The following is a 10158-nucleotide window of genomic DNA, read 5'->3' as shown; positions in this document are numbered from 1 at the left end:
TTATGCTTTATCTAATCTCAGAGATTTCCCTGCTTTTCTTCCTTCCGTCTCCCTAACCACCCACCAATGAATCTTATGTAACCCTCCTTATGTCTCCTCTTTTGAATCTAGTGTATAAAATAAGCTGTAAAACTGCCATTCTTCAGATCATTTTCTCAGTCCATTGAGATTTTTTTCCTGGCAATTGTCATCAGTTTGGCTCAAATAAACTCATAAACATTCTCTCCAGGCTTGGACATTTCTTATCTAATGATTGTTAGGGGTTTTCTGCATTGTGGTGTCCATCTTGTGCTCAGTGATAAGTCCAGATTGTTCTTCCCTTGTGGGCACCCTGATCAGTCCTGCTTCTCAGCTGCCACTGTCTAAGACAGCTACCCCACTGGGCTCAGGGGCCAAGCTCATGAAGTAGTTTATGGCAGAAAACAGGGTGTGGGGATAGAGTGGCAGGAATGTTTCTCTCCTAAATGCAGGGTTGCTCTGGGCCCCGAGCAGTCCTCACAGTGTTTGCAATCTCACAGTGTCCTCCATGCCCAGTTTCCTGAACTTCCTCAGCTTTCTCTGTGGAGGCTCAAGCTGGAGGCCATGAGTGTGGGTAGGGAGGTTGGTGGTACAGCCTGAGGCATATTCTACACCTGCCTTGTTCCTTTTTTCAGGTTCTGCTGCACCAGCTCTACTCATATCTTCAGCCCCAGACCAGCAAAGTGACATGGGCGAAGGGTTTTGGTCCACCTGTTTTGAAAACAGAAAGCTGAGATTCGTGTAGGCTTGCCTAGGAGGTCCAACCTCAAGCCTATTCCATATCCTCCAGGGGTTTTTGTTAGCCTATATCAATACATATTCCAAAAGAGTGGGTTGCCCAAAAGCATCCCGTGTTCAAATAATTTGGGCAACTACATTAAAGCAAAGCACACTGATTCTCAGCTATAGGACTCCTCAGAGATGGAACTCTGCAGTTGCAGGCTGAGGCTTTGCAAAGAGGCTCAGAAATGAGAGTTAGCTTGTGCTTTAGTCTGGCTAAGTGCTACCCTCTAGTTCCACTGGGGCAGCTATGGGCAGGTGCTTTTCCTTCCACCAAGTGGGCCTTTCTCAGAGAATCCAGACTCACCACGCAGGGGTAAAACCACAGCAAGCTCTGTGGCTGCCTCCAGCTCCCCTGGCCCCATTGAGGGGTAGGGGAGGCTCTGAGCTCTGAAAGAGGCAGGCTTACAGCTTTCAGAAAACTGCATGACATACACCCAGGCTTCTGGCAGGTGGAGGCAACCCATGTCTGCACTGAATGCACTTCATCAGGAGTAGGGTGGGGACAGCCATTGTGATGGCAGGGGAGCAGTGATGGGACATCAGGCTGCCCCTGGGAAAGGGCCACACACCCCTTATCCTTTTTGCAGAGCTAACTGGTAGAGGCAAGGCTCCCCGTGGAAACAGCCAGGCTTGAACAAGCTGGGGTGCATGTGCTCACATAGGTACATCAAACACCAAGCAAGCCAAAACCAAAACCAAAACCAAAACCATAACCAAATTACACTCTTACATTCAAACGTCCCATCTGTACACACATCATACTGTCTGTGTATTATAACCAGATGCAACCATCTCATTCATTTCTTGGGGTCTGAGTGAAACCTCATTATGGAGTAACATTTACCTAGAAGCCCAAACCCAGGGGGCCAGGGATGAAGGTGGAAGGTCTGGAGAACACCATCAATACACAATCTTGCTAATGTTGGACATCCCCACCTCTTTTTTTTTCAAAGAAACATTTTCTATTAAAACCTCTTGGAAATAACAAGGCCATTAGGAAAGTGCTTATCTCTATAATTCCATCTTCCTTTGTTTCCTTTGCAGAGACAAAAGAGATCAGCGGAATACTTCCATCAGAAATGAACAACAGCCAAACATGTGGGAAGATGACAAGTAAGTGCATAAGAAGCATTATCTTCCAGTTCCCTTCCCTCTTATGTTACATTCTAAGTGACTGAAGTAAAGGGTAGAGTGCTGGATAGAGGGAGGAGGCAGAGGGACGTGCCAAGTTCATAGCCACGTTCTGGCTAGGTGACTAGAGGATGACAAGCGGGAGTCCCCAAGAACTGGGACAAGGAACACAGACCCGTTCTTGGAAGAGAAGGAAGCTAGTGAGTTTCTTCAGGCAGGCTTCAGAGCTGTCCATGTGGAAATCTAGGCAGACAGATAGATGAGGCTGGAGCTCAGAGATGTCTGAGCTGGAGGCATAACTTGGGTCAATAGAGAATTGAAGCCATGCGTGCATGTGAGATCATCAGAGACTGTTTGGCCTGAGCACAGAGAGGGCCTGGGCTGGGCTCAAAGCGGAGATCAGATGGGGGACCAGGCAGGAAAGCTGCAAATACAGGAGGGACGGGAGACTCAGAGTCACACATTCATTTAGTTCTCACCGGAGGCAGCACACCTGCCTGATGCAGGAAGCAGGGAGTGCGAATTTGCATTAAGCAGTTAAATGGGGCCTTGTTTTTTCTTTTCTAATGTTACCTTTCATTAGGTATATGCTAAAATAGTGTTTTCAAAGCACTTCTCCAACAACTTCATTTAAAAAATTTTGTTCTTATAATGAACCTTCTTTCAGTGAGGAGGTTGTGGAAGATGTTATGAGCCCCCACCCCTTTCTACAGATTTATCCTATATAATAAAGAAGTGATATGCAAATTGACCATCATGCCCTCATACAAGATGGCTGCCCCCATGTGGTCAAAGATGGCTGTCCCATGTGGTCACAAGATAGCCACCACAAGATGGCCGGCAGTGGAGGGCAGTTGTGGGCGATCAGGCCAGCAGGGGAGGGCAGTTGGGGGCGAACGGGCCGGCAGGGGAGCAGTTAGGCATCGATCAGGCTGGCAGGTGAGTGGTTAGGGGGTGATCAGGCTGGCAGGCAGAAGTGGTTAGGGGCAATCAAGCAGGCAGGCAGGAGAGTGGTTGGGAGCCAGCAGTCCCAGATTGGAGAGGGTGCAGGCTGGGCTGAGGGACACCGCCCCCTCCTCCCAGTGCACAAATTTAGTGCACCGGGCCGCTAGTTGAACTATAATTGACAAATGAAAAGTAAGATGTTTGACGTATACATCATGGTGATTCACCATATACATGGTGAAAAGATTCCCTCCATTGAGTTATGAACACATCCACCAGCTCACATATTTACCTTTTAATTTTTTTATTTTATTTATTTATTTTTTAAATGTATTTTTATTGATTTCAGAGAGGAAGGGAGAGGGAGGGAGAGAGAGAGAGAGAAACATCAATGATGAGAGAGAATCATCAATCGGCTGCCATCTGCATGCCCCCTTCTGGGGATCAAGCCCACATCCCAGGCATGTGCCCTTGACCAGAATCGAACCTTCAGTCCACAGGCCGATGCTCTATCCACTGAGCCAAACCAGCTAGGGCTTTATCTTTTTTTGTGTGTGAGAGCATATTACTTCTACTGTGTTAGCAAATTTCAATTACACAGCACAGTGTTACCAATTGTAGTCACCATGTTATACATTAGGTCCTCAGACCCTATACATCTTATAACTGAAAATTTGCACCAACTTATTTCCCCCCTGCCCCTCTTTCCTGCCCCCTTCCCACCCCTGGGAACCACTTTTCTGCCCTCTGTTTCTATGAATTCGGTGATTCCACATGTAAGTGATACCATGGGGGCTTTGTATGAGCCCCTTTAAGATAGGTAGTTGAAACTCACCTGTGGAAGAGAAAGGGTCATTACAGGTAAATGTCACATGGCACCAGAGTCTTCCTAGCTCTTTGTTTTCACTTCACTTAGGCTCACCACATTATGACTGTAATCTTGTAAATACACGTGTCTCCCTTTCCTACGGGATTGTCATATATTCCAGGTCAGGATGCCTGTCTTAACTCTCCCTCTAAGTTCCCCCTCCTCCATCCAGCACCTTGCTTTGTAACTTTAAAGTATTTGATAAATTGGGGGGGGGGTGAATAAAACTGATAGCAGGAAAAATCATTCGTGTTTTGAATGCTTTGAAGCTTTCAACCCCTCTCAGAACTTCCCTTCTCGGCTACTCAATGATGGCGGTGTCTAGTGGGGGATTTGTTGCCATCAGCATTAGGAGAACAGCAAGCAGACCTGAATGCATTCTGTAGGGGAGGCTCCTGGGGAATTCCGCGGGGCCAGCTCAACAGGAATTTTGGAGCAGTAAGATTTTTACTCCCCTCCCCCCTTTTCTTTCTCTCTAATCATACACAATTGCATGGGAATTTGCTTTTGGAAATGTGGAACAGCAGTCTTCTCATTTCTCGAGAGTTTTTTTTTTTTTAATCTCATTTTAGTTATTTTGGTTTTTGCTGTACATTTTTGTAGAATTTTCAACTTATTTCATCTGAGTTTAGAAACTCATAGAATTCCTGAGATTAGTCAATTTCTGCCCTGGGCTAAAGAAAATGTGGGCAATTTGAATCTGACAGGGGAGAAAACAGCTTTGGCTTCAGTAGATCTGGTGTGGGCCCTGTGCGACCTCAGGCAAGTTACTTAACCTCTCAGGGTCTGTTGCTTAATCTGTAAAAGAAATGTGATTGCCTTTATAGGTTTGTAATGAGAATTAAGTGAAATAAGACCTAAAGCTGGCTCAGACTGTGGTGCTATGTGCTTGATAAATGTTTATTTTCTGTCTACTTCCTCTATTTTTAACTCTGACACGTATTTATTATTTAACCTTGAGAGAGATCTTGCAACATGAAGGCATAATATCAGCCTGTATCTCTCATTTCCCACTTCTACTTTTTCTCATTATTCTGTGCTTTCTCACAATAGCTTCTAAACACCTTGAAGATGAAATAATGTATTTTATTTTTCAGGTGTTGTTATGCCCAATCACCTGTACTATGCTCATCTTGAAGTAGATGGTCAGATATTTTTTTAAAAATTATCTTTATTGTTGTAAGTATTACAGCCCCTTGCCCCTCTATTAACCCTCTCCACCCTGCTCCCACCCAGTGGTCAGACATTTTTAAACTAACTTTTCTTTATTTAAGCTTCATCACTGGTCATGTGGTGAAAACAACAGTATTTGCCCCTGCATAAGAAATTAATTAGAATTTTTAAAAATCCATAAATCTCCGCAGGTATACATGGTAGAGATCTAAGGTGGTATTATGGTTACTATTGATTTACCCACGAATTCCTTAAGCGGAGGACTCTCAGATCTATACTCATCACTCTCCTCTCTGCGTGGCAGGGTCTCCGCACATTTTGAAAATTGGCAAGCAAGGGAGTTTCTGCAGACATGAGAGTCAGTTAGGAAAAAAGAGACTGTATAATTTGTGTTCCAAATGGCAACACACATGATTGTGTTGGCTCAACAGTGGAAAACTAGGGACTGTCCAGGGCAAATCATGGTCACTCTGGTCATAGCAGATGGGTACCAAGGTTAACTGCCTTGTGACAGCCACCCCAAACTAACCTCAATGCTACTATGTTGTAGCAATTACAATGCTGACTGCATGTGGCAAGCACTTCTTCACCCCTGCCTATTAGACTTGATTGGGGCACGGTGTGGGCTAAAGTAAGCATATTGTATCGGAGAGAACCCCCTAAGTAAGAGGAGATTCTGAGTATAGCAGGAAAGAAATTACATGCTCTTTTAATCATGCAACTCACCTGTGAACGGGGAGTCAGGTGTGATGCTGCTGACCTTTCATCTGTGTTTCCCCGCTAGTCCCTGGGCAGCATAATGTCAGTTCTAAGAATTTTCTCTGAAAGGCAGCATAACCAGCTTTTCTCTAAGAGAATTTACTACAATTTACTTTGTAGAGTTGGGAGAGAAGTTTCTTTGCACACGGTTAGAAGATGCATGAACTACTGGGGTTATGAATTCTTTAAACCTGTCCTTATTTTGTTAGCAGTTGGTTCTATGGGACGTAAGATTTCTGTGAGGCTTCCCAAGGCCCAGATGGGCTTGAATACAGCCCATGAGCCTGCACACAAGAAATAAAACAGGTGAAGTGTGTGTGTCCTGTGTATGTCCATGTATGTGTGATCATGAGTGTCTATCTGTATTATATATGGGTTTCTGTGCATGTGTGTGTCCATGTATGTGTGTCCATAAGTGTCTGCATCTATCTGTGTGTGTTTCTGTGCACATGTGTGTGCATGTATGCATTTGGTTCTTCTGAGACCCATTCAGGACTCTGCCTTCCTTGCTCTCTCTTCCCTCAGCCTGGGGAAATCTTTCCAACCCCCGGGAAATGCTTCTCTCTTGACTTGTTGCATTTTCCTTAGGGATAAGCATGGTCACTTAATAAGGTTAAGATCTTAGAACCACAAATGCCAGGAGATTCTGCCGCAACAATTCCCTGGGGGGCGGGGGGCACTGGGCCTACTTTTACGTGTATGGGAGAGGAGGGGGGATTTCCAGAAGTAAAACCAAACAAAATAATGTCTCAAAAATACAGGTGTGGAAGAACAAAGAGAGATTAGCTACAAAGTAGGACCTAACCTGGGGCCTGTCTGGGTAGTAGCACTAGAATGAGCAAATCACTCAGGAGGGAAAAGCTGCCCACGTGACCATCTTTAACCAATGAAGACCGACTGCTTCTCTGCTCCAGGTGGGCGGGCGGGGTCCAGCGCTCCACGACCATCAAGGATGATTCAAAGGTGCCCACTGCGGCCCCGCCGGGTGAACATTTGCTCCCTTGGTGTCAGCTTCACCATCATGGACTGGAAGCTGCTGTGGAAAGTGAGTCTGTGTCGCACCAGCAGATCTTTCAAGGCTGCGTGGCTGAGTCACTTACATGGGTTATGCTCCCTCCGCCGAGCCCATGAAGGTGGTTTGGCTGTTTCGCTGCTCTCTGCTCCCTTCACAATCCGCTTCCATAGGCAGACGTCCAACGGGGTGAAAGGTGCTAAGTCTGGAATGAAATAATGTGCTGTTTTGTAGACACGCCGTCGCTGCTGCCCACTGGGCAACTCTGAGCCTGGGTTTTCAGCGCGAAGAAGGATTTATGTCTCTTTCTGTCTGTCTCTGTTTCTCTCCTTTCGCCTCGTGGGGCTACTGAATATTTCCTCACCCTGGTGCCTTCTCTGAAGATGCGATACTGGTCTATACAGTAACAGACCCCAGGCTGGGGTCTCATTAAGATCGAATCCCAATTTCCTTGGTTTGCAAATAAATAATAGGTTCTCTTCCCTTCTTTGGGTGCGCTCGCTTCAGGTCCTCTTCTTCCTGTGAAAATAAATAATGAAATTAAGCAGGAAAGTTTTGTGGACCTGCCAGCACTGTAGGTAAAATAGCACTTAGGCACTAGATTTTGAAGTTGTGGCAACGAGGCTGGGCCATTGTAAGAAATTTTAAACGGGTACCACAGTCATGGGACACAAAGAGATGCTGTCATATGGGAGTCACTTTACAGTTTTTAAAGCACTTTTGTGTTTGTATCTGTTTATTCATTTGAGCTTCACAACAACCTACAGAAGTAGATAAGACAGGTGTTTCCTGTTTTATGAATGAAGATATTGCAGTTACATGACTTGCCTAAAGTCATATGTGTAGTATATAGTAGATGTGTACTTTAGTCCAAATCATCTGTTCCAAGACCTCCGTTCCGACGCACAGTGTTGAGTAGAGTAACACAGATTTATTTCTTCATTCAAATTCTTATTGGATAAACTTGTGCAAGTGGGTTAGCAAAACAGGTCGCTTTTGACAGTTTTAACATCCTTAGAATTTGAACAGGTTGGCTTATTTGGTAGCTGGTGTGCACCTCTCTTGATTTTGCCTTCTCAGCATGCAGCCACCCTATTTCTGATAACAAAACACTGATTTTTCCTTTGAGGACCAAATATTCCCTGTTTTATGTAGATTTGTATGACAATAATCTGGCTCCTTGTTGGCTGAGCAGAATCGCTCAGGTACTCTGTCTTGGGAAGATGAATCTTTAGCTGAGTGACTTGAGGATGGGAAAAATTTCTCCATTCCCTGACAGAATCCCCAGAGACCGAGTTTCCATTACCTAGATCTTCAGAGCCTTCCTGGCCCTAATCCTTCCTGAGGCCTGTAGGCCAGATTTTTCTTCGATTTTATGGATTTCTCCATACCCTTCCAATGAATACCTTTTTGTGATTAGTTTAACCAGATTGATTTTAGTTGCTTATGCCCAGAGGTCCCTAACTTATGTAGGAATTATGAAAGAAATCGAAGGAGAAGCAAGATTTATCTAGACTTAACTGTTGTCAGATATAGTCCTTCCCTTCGCTCAGTTCCGTGGAAGAAGTGTGCTTTCCCACTCCATTTTTGTTGGCCTCGGTCTTGTGACTGTCTTTGGCTTCCTGATGGGCAGAAAGTACTTCCCCACCCCTTGACTTAGGGTTTAGAATGTGATTTGCTTTGGCTAATGGGACATTAGCAAGCCTGACTCAACAGAAACCGGAAATGCTCTTGCATGGTAGGTCTTGGGCTCTTGTATTCAGTTGTTGCCATGAAAAGGACGTTCTCAGGTTCCAGGAAGAGGATGAGACACATGGTACAGAGCTACCCAGCCAAGCTGCCCCAGCCTAGATCAGCAGATCCTCAGCCAATCCACAAATATGTGAGCTAAATAAATGTTTATGGTTGCATACCACTGAGATTTTGTAGCTGTTTGTTATGCAACATTTTTGTAGCAATAGCAAACCTATACAGGAATTTGTATTAATAAGTGCTGTCCTGGCTGCAAGGAAAACCTAAAACACGTGGGACTGGGTGGTGGTGTAGGTTGGAAAAATGTTGAAGAAACTATCATAAAAGCCTGAAGAAATGGTGACTCATGTTATATAACCATGAGGCACTTGGTATAACAATCTTCTGTGGTAAACTAGAAGATAGAAATGTAACCAGTGGACTTGTGGACTTGGGCAAGATGGTTTTTATTAGAATGTTGAAGTATTAGCTGGCTTTTTAAGCAACATGTGATGAGCTCAGAAAATAACTAGCTGGTTTGAAATATAATTTTTAGGGACTATAGAGAACCAGAACTTGCCAGTTTAGGAAAAAATAATTTTCTCATGTCACCTTTCCATTTACTAAGCGATTCTTACATAAAGACCTAGCCCGAGAGCACAGGTAGGCAATGTTCAGGTGCTCCAGCAAGACTTGGCTTTCCATTCCAGGCTTGGCTCCAAGGCTTAAAGAACAAAAGCAAAGGTGGGGCTATAACACCTTAAAAAAACCCTTAAAAGAAATCAAATGGCAGCTAGAACACCCTTTAAGCTGAATGTTAGAAAGCTTAAGGGTGTGGCCCATAGCAGCCTGAATCCACTACTGGCAATTAAGTCTAGAGACAGTGGCATGTCTTGGAAATAGTGGTGGGTGTGGCTTTTGGAATATGAAACAGACAGCAAGTTAACAACATACAAGTATAGCAGACCTTTCTTTATTTAAAAAGCAGCTTAAAAATTCTAAACAAAGAACTTTTCTTTTTATATACTCAAAATGTCTAAGCAACTGAGACCTAGGTATGTATCATGTAAAAATATGCAGAGACAATGCACACTAAAGAAATAGAAATCCTCATATAATGCTATGTAAGTTCAAATAAAATGTCAGAAATGTTCCTTCACTGCCAGACATGAGTCGAGATTATTATTGCCCTTAGTGAACTATGAACACACAAAAGTTAACAATAATAAAAGGCAAGTATCAGTGATGTGGGGAGACTTTCACAAGGCATATGATAAATATCAAAAACAAACCCAGAGCAGGAAGTTCAGAATTAGAGACAGATGAAATAACAACGCTTCCAGTGAGATCTTTGAAACTGAAGATACAGCATTAAGAAACAAGGAAGACCAAAATTAAAATTGACTAAAATGAGTCTATTATGCCTTAGGTTTTCTTTAGTCCGTTTCATAACTTTCTATTCCCGAACCACCAAAATTTGTGAAGCTAAACATGGGATTAATGTGCTAATACTATTTAAAAACATAATTTTAACGACAAAAAAAGTTTACTTGCCCTTCTTTATCTCTTACCAATAAAAATTAGGGCAGATTTCCAAAATCTTTGATATAGTTTAATGCACTATCCCATTTTTAGCAGGGGTAAAGACTTTTTTTATCCTCAATTTTCTAAAACTTCCTTATTTTTCTTTAGCGGGATCCTTTCTTTGTTGAAGGAAAATCCAAAAATCAAGGATCAC

This window comes from Myotis lucifugus, unplaced genomic scaffold, assembly GCF_000147115.1.
Source record: "Myotis lucifugus unplaced genomic scaffold, Myoluc2.0 scaffold_3, whole genome shotgun sequence".
NCBI classification, from domain to species: domain Eukaryota; kingdom Metazoa; phylum Chordata; class Mammalia; order Chiroptera; family Vespertilionidae; genus Myotis; species Myotis lucifugus.
The sequence above is the reverse complement of the archived record's forward strand: the minus strand, read 5'-3'. Positions refer to the sequence as shown.